Source organism: Lissotriton helveticus, chromosome 11 (genome assembly GCF_964261635.1).
Source record: "Lissotriton helveticus chromosome 11, aLisHel1.1, whole genome shotgun sequence".
In the NCBI taxonomy this organism is placed as follows: Eukaryota; Metazoa; Chordata; class Amphibia; order Caudata; family Salamandridae; genus Lissotriton; species Lissotriton helveticus.
This window is the reverse complement of record NC_136072.1, coordinates 192006216-192019299: the sequence shown is the minus strand read 5'-3', so window position 1 is coordinate 192019299 and position 13084 is coordinate 192006216. Positions and strand designations below refer to the sequence as shown.

The window sequence follows — 13084 nt, the reverse complement described above, 5'->3', positions numbered from 1 at the left end:
TGGTGGATTGGGCATGTGCAGCTGTCATAAGTGCCTGTGCTGACAATTAAGTGCCGGTGCCAAGTGCCGGAAACCACCAGCTCAAATTAAGCTCTGTATGTCTATACCCATATGTATGAATAGCTACCAAGCGTCTCCATATCCTGTGTAGCAGACTTTACAGCAGGTACAATAATTTAAACCAAGGAGGGAGGTAGAGCTATTAGTTGGATTTGTACTCCACTATCATAAGTAAATAAACAAAAGAAATCCAACATCAGGGGAGGGAAAGAGTGATCAATGGATATTGAAGCACTCAGTGTTTGTTAAAATACCCCTCACACACCAAAAGGCCCCTTGGTGTCATGCTTCATCATTGGGGTCTTCGCACCCCTCTATCGGGATGCGGCGTGCTGCGACCTACGGATACGCGGGAGCACTTTAGAGTTGGCTATGTGTGGTGTACAGTGTGTGGGGTATGTGACTAAAGTGAGTAGGGAAACGTGGTGAAGGAAATTAAAAAGTACCTGGCACTGGAGTGAAAAAATTTTTTATTCCGAACTCTGGCTGGTACTAGTAAAAACAAGTGCAGGGCGAGATCAACCTGTTATGTTAATGAACAGGATCTCTGGTGTGCTGTGTTGTCGACATGTTTCGGAGACAAGCTCCTTCTTCAGGACAGGGGCACAAACTCCCTTCCCTACTCACGTCTTCTTCTACAAAAAAAGTGTAATATTTACAAAAAAGTGAAATTTTGTAGGAATAGGCTAAGTGTGCCTACAGCGGTCTGCTACAAGTACAATGACCTGTAGAAAGACAAAACCAAAAAACTAATGGTTACCCATGTAGCGGGTAGTTGCAAGGCGCAGTCGCCTGGAACCGCACCATGTGCTTTTTAATAAGCTGGTAAAAACGGACTCACAACACAAACAACATAAAACACATAAAACTAGGATTTTTACTGTCAGGTATACTCATACTTGTGAAGCCTGGTTGGTGGGCTTCATGAACAGCGTGTTGGGGTGCTGCTTCAATGGCTATCTGTGGTAGAGGATAATGTAATTGTAAATTGCAGTCTATTCCCACTTACTTCTAAAGATAAAGGTCGATTTCATGTGGGATGTTGTCTTAGATGATATACTCACAAGGTCCGGACACTTTGATCACCGCCTTACCCCTCTCGCTGCTCCGCTGGTATGGAGTCATGCGAAGGACATGGGTATTTATACTCTGGTATGTTAATTGGTTTCGTTAATTGGGCGGAAACCGGAGTGTCTCCATGTATGGGTATTCCGCATGGTAGCCATACAGGGCGCTCGTATGTTGCTGCCGTGTTAACATAGGAATCGCGTCTGTCTGGTCTAGTTAGTGCCGCTTGACGCCGCTACTTCCTCGCGCATGCGCAGTTGTTTGTTCCCTCGCGCATGCGCACAGGCTGTAAGCGCACCGATTCTTGTCTGAGGAGCGCTGCGGACTTAGTGTCTTTGAGAAATCGACCTTTATCTTTAGAAGTAAGTGGGAATAGACTGCAATTTACAATTACATTATCCTCTACCACAGAAAACCATTGAAGCAGCACCCCAACGCGCTGTTCATGAAGCCCACCAACCAGGCTTCACAAGTATGAGTATACCTGACAGTAAAAATCCTAGTTTTATGTGTTTTATGTTGTTTGTGTTGTGAGTCCGTTTTTACCAGCTTATTAAAAAGCACATGGTGCGGTTCCAGGCGACTGCGCCTTGCAACTACCCGCTACATGGGTAACCATTAGTTTTTTGGTTTTGTCTTTCTACAGGTCATTGTACTTGTAGCAGACCGCTGTAGGCACACTTAGCCTATTCCTACAAAATTTCACTTTTTTGTAAATATTACACTTTTTTTGTAGAAGAAGACGTGAGTAGGGAAGGGAGTTTGTGCCCCTGTCCTGAAGAAGGAGCTTGTCTCCGAAACATGTCGACAACACAGCACACCAGAGATCCTGTTCATTAACATAACAGGTTGATCTCGCCCTGCACTTGTTTTTACTAGTACCAGCCAGAGTTCGGAATAAAAAAAATTTTCACTCCAGTGCCAGGTACTTTTTAATTTCCTTCACCACGTTTCCCTACTCACTTTAGTCACATACCCCACACACTGTACACCACACATAGCCAACTCTAAAGTGCTCCCGCGTATCCGTAGGTCGCAGCACGCCGCATCCCGATAGAGGGGTGCGAAGACCCCAATGATGAAGCATGACACCAAGGGGCCTTTTGGTGTGTGAGGGGTATTTTAACAAACACTGAGTGCTTCAATATCCATTGATCACTCTTTCCCTCCCCTGATGTTGGATTTCTTTTGTTTATTTACTTATGATAGTGGAGTACAAATCCAACTAATAGCTCTACCTCCCTCCTTGGTTTAAATTATAGTCTAGGCAGCGTGCAGCTGCGGGAGCAACCCAACCTCTCCACAACACATAATCACATACACTAGGTCACTGTAGACCACAGCGGTCTCTCAGAAATGGAGGACGAACATGGCTTAACCTTCGGCGAGGATGAGATTGACAGAATCTTGGCAGCAGTAAACCCTTTTGAGGGACTTACCAACCCTGAACCCGGCCCTAACATCGATGATTGGAACGAATTGGTAAAATTAAGACGTAACCAAATAAAGGCAGCTCTACATGGCTTGATAATGACAGGATACTTGAGGAACAAGATGGGACCTGCAGGACTTATTGTAAAAAATGAACCGTTCATTTTCCAGACCGACTTACAGTTTAAAAAAGAGTGGTCACTGATCTCTTGGCACTGTACCAGGGACTGGTTGGTTCTGATAATTAAAACAGCAACCAGAATCACACAAGAACTTAAAATAGAGATCGGTAAAATCGAAGTCAAACTAAAAACGTACATGTCGACAGAAGACCTAAAGAACAGACTGGATGAATTGAACCAACAAATGACGGAATTTGAATTCACCCTGAAACAAAGCAAACTCAATAAATTGAGTAAGGACAAAGACAAATTTACACCGGAAGGAACGTACCCATACACTAAGGCTGACTATGTATCCACGAGAAATGACACAGATAGTGATGGGTCGGACGGCAGCTCCACCGGTTCGAATTCCAGCGGTGGCAGAAGGAACCGCCCGAATAGAGGCGGGTGGAGACAAAGACGACAGCAGTTCCCAAGACAAAGAGGATGGAGGGGATACCCGCCCCAGTATCCGCAATTCATGGGACCACCCCAACCCCCCCCTTTCCAGCCTTTCCAGTTCAACCATCAACCGGATATACAGAGTTTCCCACAATGGAACCAAGACTACAATGGAGGTTTTTATGATCCACAGCCTTTTTTAGGCTCCCGTCCAGGAACACGGGGAAGGAACCGGAAGGGCAACAACGTCACATGGGAGTCAACAGACCAAGGGAACCCCAGACAAACCAGGAGCATGACGGGCTCCCTACCGAACCAGGCATCAACCAGCAACCAGAGAGGGACCTAGTGGTGAATCTCACCTCTAAACCACTCACGAGTATCCAAAGACAGGTACTAAATAAAGGCCTGGGTTTTGTACCAACACAAAAACCGGACATCTTCAAAGTAAATGTCGAAATGAAAGAATTTGTACGAAAGTTGAAACTACATGTCTTTTTCAGTGACAAACCAACAATAACCACATCAACAGACACTGGTCTGAGACCTAAATCGACCTTCACACCTCCCGACCCAGCACTCCCAATCGAACTACTCGCCTTTGAAAAGGCTGTCATGACGGACGTCAACAAATTAGATGTGTCATCCACACAAGTCTTTCATAATACGACAAAGGAGGAACAACTTGCCTTAAAGAGTCTATCTGGAGACACCAGCATAGTCATTAAACCAGCGGACAAGGGGGGAGCAATAGTGTTACAGTCCGCTGAGGACTATGACACTGAATGCATGCGCCTCCTGTCAGACAGACGCAACTATATGGTTCTACAACAGGATCCAACGGAACAACTCAGGATAAAAATCGGGAGTATGATTGAGGAGGGTCTAACACACAATTGGCTGAGCAAAAAGGAAGGCGAATTCCTTGAGCAAAAGAAACCCCGCATCCCCTACTTTTACAGTATCCCAAAGATACACAAGGACTTCAGAAAACCTCCGGGGAGACCAATAGTCTCAGGCATTGGTTCCATCTTAGAACCACTGTCAAAGTTTGCGGACGCATTCTTGAGACCTTTGGTGCAGTCTACAAACACGTACCTAAAGGATACCAAGGCAGTATTACAACTTCTTCAGGAAATGACCTTTGACCCACATACCCAACTACTAATGTCCCTTGACGTGGAAAGTCTATACACCAGCCTGCCCCACGATGAGACTTTGATGATCATCGAAGAAGTACTCTTCACCACCAAATGGAATTACCAAACACCACGAGGCTTAGTTCTGGAATGTATCTCACTGGCTCTGCAAAAAAACTTTTTCCAATACAAAACAACTATTTACCAACAATGCCATGGGACCAGCATGGGAAGCACCTTTGCTCCCAGCCTGGCTGGTCTCTATGTGCACCACCTAGAGACCAGTAAGATACTCCACGAACAGAACCCGTACAGGTCAAATATAAAATGTTGGAGAAGGTATATTGATGACATCCTGGTCATATGGCAAGGCGACCGTCAGTCAGCGGAAACCTTTGTGAATTGGCTAAATACCCAAAACACATTCTTGAAATTCACGAGCACAATTTCAGACCAAACCATGGTTTTCCTAGATCTTAACATCTATGCAGATGCAGGCATACTAAAAACAACTACCCATTTTAAACCTACTTCCAGGAATTGCCTACTGAGGTACGATAGCTTTCACCCTCGGCATCTACGGGAAAACCTGCCCTACGGGCAGTTCTTACGCTTAAGGCGTAACTGCACAGATGTGTCTATTTTCAAGGAACAAGCTGTTGACCTCAAAGACAAACTCAAACAACGAGAATACCCAAATAGGATCATCAACAAAGCGCTAAAGAGGGCAAGAAATAACAACAGAGAGTCATTACTGGAGGAACGAACAAGGGAACCTACTGAAAATAAAAGACCAATCTGTGTGACAACCTACAACACCATGTCGAATGAAGTATCCAAGATAGTGAACAAACACTGGAGAATACTAACGAGTGGTGATCTGGATCTAGACAAACCGATGTTTGCCCACCGCAGAGGACGCAACCTAAGAGACATTTTGGTACACACCAGACCAAAACCTACTACTGTGTCCCCCCAACTATCAATAGGGATCCATGGCCACTTTCCCTGTGGGAACTGTAGCAGCTGTCACCTAACCGAAAAAAGTAAAAAACTCACCTTCCTCAATGGATCAACATGGGAGCAGCGTAGATTTACGAACTGCAACTCAAGAAACGTTATCTACCTCATCAAGTGCCCATGCCACCTTGAATATGTGGGAATGACAACACGAGCCATAAAAACGCGTCTGAATGAACTCAAGAGTAACGTACGATGCAAGAAAAGCACAACGAAAATGGCCACGCATTTTCTCACAATGCAACATTGCGTTAATGATTTGAGATGGACAGTAATCGAACAATTACCCACTGATGCTGGCCTTTTTCAAAAGGAACAAAGATGGGTGTTCCGTCTGGGCACACATATTAATGGGCTCAATGATGATGTGCCATGGAGCCAACTGTCAGCATGAATATCATAACAACACCTATGCCACAGATCACACAGTTAACACATTTTCCTTTATTCTCAAAAACAGGACCTCGAAGTAGTTTCTAGTAGTGAGCTATTGAAAACCATCGAGGGAACAATACTGCTCCTGCTGTCTTTTTCACCCGCTGTACTAAGCCTTGTGACCACACACAGTATCATTCTTGAGATAATTGGAACTTCTCAAAGACACTAAGTCCGCAGCGCTCCTCAGACAAGAATCGGTGCGCTTACAGTAAAAATCCTAGTTTTATGTGTTTTATGTTGTTTGTGTTGTGAGTCCGTTTTTACCAGCTTATTAAAAAGCACATGGTGCGGTTCCAGGCGACTGCGCCTTGCAACTACCCGCTACATGGGTAACCATTAGTTTTTTGGTTTTGTCTTTCTACAGGTCATTGTACTTGTAGCAGACCGCTGTAGGCACACTTAGCCTATTCCTACAAAATTTCACTTTTTTGTAAATATTACACTTTTTTTGTAGAAGAAGACGTGAGTAGGGAAGGGAGTTTGTGCCCCTGTCCTGAAGAAGGAGCTTGTCTCCGAAACATGTCGACAACACAGCACACCAGAGATCCTGTTCATTAACATAACAGGTTGATCTCGCCCTGCACTTGTTTTTACTAGTACCAGCCAGAGTTCAGAATAAAAAATTTTTTCCCTCCAGTGCCAGGTACTTTTTAATTTCCTTCACCACGTTTCCCTACTCACTTTAGTCACATACCCCACACACTGTACACCACACATAGCCAACTCTAAAGTGCTCCCGCGTATCCGTAGGTCGCAGCACGCCGCATCCCGATAGAGGGGTGCGAAGACCCCAATGATGAAGCATGACACCAAGGGGCCTTTTGGTGTGTGAGGGGTATTTTAACAAACACTGAGTGCTTTACAGCAGGTACTGCAGCATGTCGAAAGCTGGAATGTACCAGTGCATGCTTAATTGGTGAAAGTGTAACTTACAATCCCAGAATACAAATTTATGTTTGCTAAACTCTCATGGATGTTAAAAATGTGGCTTATGACACATGGCAGCTTGGCAACTACATTTATGTTTTTCCTATGTTGTTCTGTTGCTGCTGCCACAGGACTTATTCACAGAGCCTGTATACAAGCTCATTTTCCACCAACCCAGAAATGTCCATTTTAATTGCTCTGATCTGTATGGAGGCGCTGATGTCACCCTGGTTTCCACTTCAGCCGCAGATTACCAGAGATGCTTAGAACACTTGAGCGCTGACAGTTTCCTTGTTCCATGACTACGAACAAAGCAATACAGTTTTATGAAAGGGCGTCCTTACCCTAGTGATAGGCAGAAACCCCTCTCTGGATACTTGGCATTTACGTCAACAGAGCACAGGTCTGTTTTCGAGCAGTCCCAGGCCTAGTAAAATGAATTTTTAAATAGTTCCTAATTATCATTGCTTTTACTTTGTTACTTCTACTTCCATACTATGTATAGCATTCTCTTTTTGTAATGATTGATTGATGATTTTAAATTGTATTTATCTGTATTTTGTTGTTTTTCAAATAGTATTCATCTGCACTTTTATGATCTTATATTATAAGTATCGAATAAAGTAATTGACTGACTGACTAGTAAACTGGGAGAGCCGAGCAAGTGCCAAGCCAAGGGTCCGGCTCGGATCTTAGAGCCCATGCACGAGCCAAACCCTGAAAATGTTTCCTATGTAAAGTGTAGACACTTCAAAATAAAAATAAAACTATGCGATAATGAAGAAAAAGTGTTTTGGTGAAACAAATATTGCGTAAGATCACACAGTTTCTGCTGGGGAAGCGTCGATTTATCCATATTTTTCTGTTTCACTTAGTACAAATCAGCCACTAAATGTGTATCTGTTTGTCTTTCCTTAAGTCAAGGCTTTGTATTTGCCTGTTTGTGCATTTTTCTGCATTTTATATAAAGCACAAACTCGAACGAAGCACCTGTTACATTATAAAAGGTCGCAGTTCCCTGTAGGAACAGGGTTGGATTGGGATCAAAAAAAGGCTCAGGGACCCTAAAAAAAAGTGGCCCATATTTGTGAATTGCGCCTTTTCACAAAACACTGCTTCAGTGTTTTAAATATTATAAAAAGGAGGGAGGGTTCTCTAAAACAGCCATGTTTTATTAGCTTCACTGAGATTTTTAAAAATGCAAATGTTGCCAGGACTCTTTGCAGCGGTGGCTCCTCCTGTAAGGTGGAGGAGCATCGCCCCACTGCTCTCTGAGCAGTTCAAAAAGGAAAAATAAATACACTGATAATAACAATGTCATTAAGATTGTTCCAGTAGAGCCAGTCTAGGATGGGGCGGGCTGGGCTGTCAGATGGAGCTGGGAAGAGGAGTAGGCACCATAAGTGCGCATGTCGGTTTGGCCGGCCGTCTTAGGACGACCATACCAACATGCACTTTTAGCACTTTACCACCATGCTACATTGCACAGCTGGGTGTAGAATAGTCCCTGGCTCCCTGGCACTGTCTGAGTGGCAAGCCAGGACACTCAGACTAATCACGATGCTGCTGTCAGGCTGGTAATACTATTATGAGCATGACAGCAGCATCATGATTGGCTTAGGGGAGTCTGGGAGCCTGTGTGCTGCTGTGAGTCAAGAACAGAACAGGACGGATGAGAGGCGGCAGCTGGCAGATAAGTCATATTTTTTTTGTCCCATCCCGCTCCGTTGCCACACCACTTCTGTCCTCTAGCAGCCGCTACTGACTCTTGTAGCACAAATTATTCCACAATGGTGAACCACACCTGAATATAAATGACGCCACCTCTGCTCAGGCCCCCTGCCCCGGCCCACTCTGCATACGTTAATGGGCCAGCCTAGCGAGACAATAGGAATGACACCTCATTGGTAAAAGGAAGGTAATAGAGGCCCATCTGACTATGGAAATTCCACTCAGGCCCCCACTGTGCCTCTGGCGGCATCTGAACAGCACAGACACAGCCTAAATCGGGCCACCATGCTGGCCAAAGCAGTGACCCACAGCTGCAACTCCAATACCGGCCCATCACCCTTTGCCCTAGTACCCGCCTCACCAATTCGACCCTATATGGAGATTAAGTGATTTGCGCAGAATCACAGGTACCAACGCCGAGACTCAAACCTTGTTTCCCAGTAAAAGGGTGACCGCTCTGGCCATAAAGCCACATCCCGGGTAGAGGGAGGTAGCAGGCAGAAGCCACGTGGCAGCTCGGCTTGTTATGGGCTCGAGGTTACAACTGGACCTCAAGCAGAGCCAGGCTTCAGGCCTGAGCCTGACTGGAGCTTTCAGTGGCTCACCCACCTCTAGTTAACTGCTAGACTGCTGGTGGTACAGAAAAAATAAGTAAATTGAGGTCCTTATGTTTTTTCTTTCGTGTACCTCAGCAGCCCTGATGGATATCTCTGAGCAGGCACAGTGCTTAATTTGAGCCAGTGCTTTCCGGTGCTCAGCACCGGCACTTAATTGGTTTCTGGTGCTCGGCACCAGCACCTAATTGTCAACACCATACTTAGAACAGTCTACCACATGGTGGTGCTGCTCATCTAATTTAGAGATGAGCAGAACAACAGTTGTTTAGGAATACAATATACATTAAATAGTGCTAATACCTGCCTCACCAGCCCTTCCTTTAGCTTTGGGGACGTGGCATAATCTGAACTGTCGCATTTACATGCGAGAGAGATGGTTAGTAGTTGTTTTGGCAGCAATGACAAGGGCAATGGGTGGTGCAAGCTACAGTGGCCTCATGGTCAGAGCCCTGGCACTTAATATTTTACAAATTAAGCCCTGGGGGTGACAATAGCAGCGGTTCTCTGCAGGGCTCTTGTCTTTTAAAGGATGTGTATATGCCACACTTTTAATGGGCTTGTCCTTGCTTTTCACACAGGGACGTCACAATGAGGGAGGAGCTAGGATTATTTGCTACACGCCCGTTTTTTTCAGGGCTCCCCGCCACTGCCAAATGTATTTATGGTCTATACCACAAGAACTGGCTTAGTCTGCTTTTGTGATGTATTCTTCAACAAGGCAGGTAACCTTTGCTGCAGCTTATTGTTGCCATAAAACTAAAGAAGGACCACTGCATTTTTAATCCGAGCCCCACAAAACATTGCAACAAGAGTATTTTCACCCCAGGACTTCCGCACTTTAAATGCAACAGTAGCACTTCCCAGCGATCAAGCTATAATTCTACTGGGGCAGTACTTCTCAGCATAGAAGCTGTGGTTTTACTAGGACAGCAGGGGAGTAGCTTGGTCATTAACCCCTCCCATGCTCGTGACGGAACCGTTCCGTCACGAACCTCGGGTGGGCTGTGCTGGTGACGGAACGGTTCCATCACAGCCCGCTCGCCGCGCCTGCGCTGACGTTCTAAAGAGCGGGCGGGGCCGTGACGGAACTGTTCCGTCACAAACACAGCTCACCCGTGGACCGTGACGGAGTGGTTCCGTCACGAGTAGGGGAGCGCCGCGCGGCCCCGCCTCCCCCTTAGCGCTGCGGCGGAATAGCCGCCACAGCGAAGGGGTTAAGATGGGGGGGTAGTGTGAGCTTCAGATTTCCCAACAATCACTCTGGCATATAATGTTAAAATACATTATGCGACAAGCAGGGCATACTATTGGGGATTACGGTGCAGTGGAAAGGGAAAGGAATGTGGCTTGGTTGGGTTTCTAAGTGAGAGAAAGCAGATTATTTTGTTAAATGTCCAACATTTTTTAAGTCTTTCCAAACAGAGAGAGGGAGAGAGAGAGTGTGAGGGTGTATTTTTGTCTGTGTGTAAACATTCCAGGTGAAATCCGTGCCATACTCGACTGAAAGCATCTGTACAGGGCCAGACTGGCCATAGCGGGCATCGGGTGTTTTCCTGGGTGACAGGAAGGGTGTGGCCGGTTTTGCAACAGTGGTGGTCTCTTTTTTTTATGTTATTGGGGCCGGGTTTGTAGCTGTGCTGCAATAGTGACCCACAATGCCAAAAGCTGCAGTGCTTCACCCTTGCACGCCCACCCCTGACCCTACAAGATTGCCAGGGCTGCTTTGGGTTCCCAGTCCAGCCCTGCATCTGTACCCAACTATTTATCACAAAATATATTTATTAGTGGGGGTGTAACATTCTAAACAACCCCCCCTCCCGAAGCTCCGCCTCTGTAGGTTAGTACCGGGAGCATCCATAGAAGGGTGATACGTGATTAACAGCATGTTTTGCCACTCGTTGCCATCCCCAGCAGAGAGGTCAAGGATAGAATGTGCAGTCGGAGAGCTTTGTGTACTCTATCCCGGGTAGCTATGTTCGTTTTATATGCCAGCGCTCTCTGCAGCTATACCACACTTTTAACATGACAGGACTGGTCATTGTCAACAGAACGTTTATAACTCTGAAAGTGTATCAGTTCCACTAATTGACACTCTCAGTTGAGAAGCGATTGATTGAATGGGCATGAAATTTGATCTCTCCGCTTACCCTCCTGAGCAAGCTCCATGCACATTGGGAGCAATATGATGGGCCCTCCAGCAGACCTACCCTGGCCTCTCACAGAGGCCCTCTATGTTACAGCTTATGGCTTTTTACTTATTCCCACTATTAATATACAAGCCTCCTACTGTGATGAATAGGCAATTCAGGGCTGTTTTTAGTATCATACACTTGTGCACCAAAAACACAGAAGTGTTGATCTGTGCCTTTCCCCACTTTTCCACTAAAGAGTATGTCCTCCCTTCACTTAGCACACTTCTGTTTCAGCAAAGATCCTGCTTCACAGTTGATGACATTTGGAGAAAGCATTTGCCCATACACAGGTAACACCATAACTGATGTTATTTATATGAAAAACAGCTGTGCTGGGTTTGGTAGTCACCCCACTAAAGATGTTCTCTGTCTGCTCTGTTGCATTAAATCTAGCATCAGTGCTAAATCTTTGCTGAGCCAGACCTAAAACAAAGACTAGGGACCATATGTATCAACAAACTATTTTGCATTTCCTAAATAGCGATTTTTAAGGAATCGCTATTTAGGAATTGCAAAATGGTATGTATGAAAAAATCGCTATTTTTTAGCGATTCCTTAAACTTCCTTATTTGCGAATTCGCATTTTGCCATCTACTATTTACTCTAATCATTTCACCTTTCCTCTTACTCAACCTTATTGTGACCTTCAACCTCTCCTTAGTTTTATTTTTCTACTCGCTCACTCACTCTTTCACCATCTTGCCTCACGCTTTCTCCCACTTTCCAGTTTCATTTACTTGTTTTCTCTTGCTTTCACTCTTTCGTCTACTCTTTGCTTCACTCTCTCGCCGGATTGAGCATGTAGCTCCAGAGTAGTGACCATGGAATTGAAGTAGAGGTGCCCAGGCTTACCCTCCGGTACCCCAGACCCTGTCCTCGCTGATCTGAAGTAGCAGCAAGAACAGAAAGTAGGCAGTGACACGTCGAATCTGTTCATTCCTTTCGTTTCCTGTCGTTGCACTGCACTTAAAGGCTCAAAGGGTGAGTAATGCCCAAGGATGGACTTGGGAACCAAAGCAGCCCTGGAAAAAACGCTCAACCTTGCCTCACTCCTTTTAGTATTATTATTTTTTTAGTTTTATATAGCACCAACTTGACCCGAAGCTTTTGGAGCGCTTTACACGAGTCTCTCTCTCTCGCTCTCTCTCTCGCTCTCTCTCTCTCTCTTTTTTTTTTCTCTCTTTCTCTCCCTCTCTCTCTTTTTTTCTCTCTTTCTCTTTCTCTCTTTTTTTTCTCTCTTTCTCTTGCTTTCTCTCTCTTTCTCTCTCTTTCTCTCTCATTGCTTTCTCTCTCTTTCTCTCTCATTGCTTTCTCTCTCTCTTTCTCTCTCATTGCTTTCTCTCTCTCTTTCTCTCTCTTTCTCCCTCATTGCTTTCTCTCTCTTTCTCTCTCTTTCTCTCTCATTGCTTTCTCTCTCTTTCTCTCTCTTTCTCTCTCATCTCTTTCTCTCTCTTTCTCTCATCGCTTTCTCTCTCTTTCTCTCATCGCTTTCTCTCTCTTTCTCTCTCTTTCTCTCTCTTTCTCTCTCTTTCTCCCTCATTGCTTTCTCTCTCTTTCTCTCTCTTTCTCTCTCATTGCTTTCTCATTGCTTTCTCTCTCTTTCTCTCATCGCTTTCTCATTGCTTTCTCTCTTTCTCTTTATCTCTCTCTCTTTCTCTCTTTCTCTCTCATCGCTTTCTTACATTGCTTTCTCTCTCTGTTCCTTTCTCATCGCTTTCTCTCTTTCTCTTTCTCTCACTCTCTCTTTCTCTCACTCTCTTTCTCTACTCTCTCTCGTTCTCTCTCATCGCTTTCTCTCTTTCTCCCTCATCGCTTTCTCTCTTTCTCTCTTTCTCCCTCATCGCTTTCTCTCTTTCTCCCTCATCGCTTTCTCTCTTTCTCCCTCATCGCTTTCT

At 45.1% G+C, this 13084-nt stretch overlaps 1 protein-coding gene across 3 annotated transcripts in view; it reads left to right on the top strand.

The window, feature by feature from the left end:
* Positions 1–13084, top strand: part of SCHIP1 (schwannomin interacting protein 1) — a 402630-nt gene that overhangs the window by 183453 nt on the left and 206093 nt on the right. The gene's annotated exons all lie outside the window — the stretch shown is intronic.